The sequence below is a fragment of the Chrysochloris asiatica genome, unplaced genomic scaffold, assembly GCF_000296735.1.
Source record: "Chrysochloris asiatica unplaced genomic scaffold, ChrAsi1.0 scaffold00020, whole genome shotgun sequence".
Classification (NCBI taxonomy): domain Eukaryota; kingdom Metazoa; phylum Chordata; class Mammalia; order Afrosoricida; family Chrysochloridae; genus Chrysochloris; species Chrysochloris asiatica.
Genome location: NW_006408538.1, coordinates 20,298,635 through 20,300,888, shown reverse-complemented (window position 1 = coordinate 20,300,888; position 2,254 = coordinate 20,298,635).

Below are 2,254 nucleotides of genomic sequence, written 5' to 3'. Positions count from 1 at the left end.
ATTGATCCTTTCTCTGTGTTTCCAACCTTTGCATTCCAATCTCCAGTAATTAACAAAACACCTTGATTGCATGTTTGATCAATTTCAGACTGTAGCAGTTAACAAAATTCTTCATTTTCATCATCACTAATGGGAGATGGATGAGGCCTTCTGCTCCTGTAAAGATTTATAGCCTCAGAAACCCTGTACAGGGTTGCTATGACTCCACAGCACATAACCACCAAAAACAACTTAAGTGGTTGGTGCGTAAATTTGAATAATAGTGGTATTAACTTTTCTTCCTGATGGATTTATGAACATTATCTTATCACAAACAGTGTTGTAACTTCATGACAGAGCTGGATATGTTCTTTTTAACAATGAATGCTATGCCATTCCTCTTTAATTTGTTATCCCTGGCATAGTAAACCACATGATTGTCAGGTTCAAAAACAAAAAATTACCAGCTGTTCCACATGAGAAAGTTGAAACTTTCTGCCCCAGTAAAACTTTACAGCCTCAGAAATCCTATATTAGGTGCTATGAGTTGGAACCAACTTCATGGCACACAACTACCAACAACCAGATCAATTTCTAAAATTCAATATCAGTATTTGTATCGTTGCAATGAACAATCAGAAATTGAAATAAAAAGCAATATAATTTATAATAGCATCAGAAAAATGATCTAATTAGGGATGAATCTGAAAAAAAAAAAAAAGTGCAAAACCTGAACATTGAAAACTACAAAATATTGCTGAGAGAAAAATAAATGGAGAGACAAACTGTGTTCATAGGTCAGGAAATTGTTAGTATGTCACTTCTTAAGTTAATGTATAGCATCAAAACAATTCCAGTTAAAACCCTAGAAGGCTTATTTGTAGAAATTGACAAGCTGATTCTACAAAAGAGGAAGAACAGCCAAAACAACTCTGAAAAAGAACAAAGTTGGAGCTCAAACACTACCAGATTTCAAGACTTACTATAAAACTACAGTTACCCAGATAGCATGATATTGGCATCATGACAGACAAATAGATCAATGGAACAGAAATAAACCCATACATAAACGGACAACTCATTTTCAGCAAAGATTCAAAGTTAATTCAGTAGAGAAAGGACAGTCTTTCCAACAAATGACGCTGAAATCATTGGATATGCATAAATTACAAAACCACAACTCATCTGTCAGTTTGTCATACTGTGGTAGCTTGCATGTTGTGGTGCCACCAGTATTTTAAATACCAGCAGGTCACCCACAGGGGACAGGTTTCAGCTGAACTTCCAGACTAAGACAGACTAGGAAGGAGAGGCACACTCCTTCTGAATGTTTAGCCACTGAGACCCATATGAATAGCAGCGGAACACTGTCAAATAGCACCAGAATACTGAATATTGAAACATTATGAATAATGCCAGAATATTGTCAGATATAGCACCAGAAGATGAGCGCTTCAGGTTGGAAGACTCTCAAAATACTACTGGGAAAGAGCTGCCTCCCCAAAGTAGAGCTGACCTTGATAATGCGAATGGAGTAAAGCTTTTGGGACTTTCATTTGCTTCTGGAGCACAACTCAAAACCAGGAGAAACAGCTGTAAACATCCATTAATAACGTGAATTAACGGTTTAAAATCAGGAAAGGTGTATGCCAGAGTTGTATTCTCTCACCATACTTATTTAATCTGCATGCTGAGCAAATCTGAGAAACTAGATTATATGAAGAAAAACGTGGCATCAGGATTGAAAGAAGACTCATTAACAACCTGTGATATGAATATGTATAACCTTGCTTTCTGAAAGTGAAAAAGACTTAAAATACTTATGAGGATCAAAAACCACAGACTTTAGTATGGGTTGCAATTCAATGTAAACAAAAATTCTCACCACTGGACCAATAAATAACATCAAGATAAATAGAGAAAAGATTGTAGTTGTCAAAAGACATCATTTTACTTGGATCCATTATCAACACGCATGGAATCAATAGTCAAGAAATCAATGGCGTATTACATTAGACAACTCTTTTGCACAAGACCTGTCTAAAGTATTCAAGAGCAAAGATGTCAATTTGAGGACTAAGGTGTGCCTGAGCCAAGCTATTTTCAATAGCTTCATATGCATGTGAAAGTTGGGCAACGAATAAGAAAGACTACAGAAGATTTGATATATTTGAGTTACGGTGTTGGGAAATAATATTAAAAGTACAGTCAGAATGTTCGTTAGAAGCCAGGATGGCCAGACTTCGTCTCTCATACTTCAGACATACTATCAGGA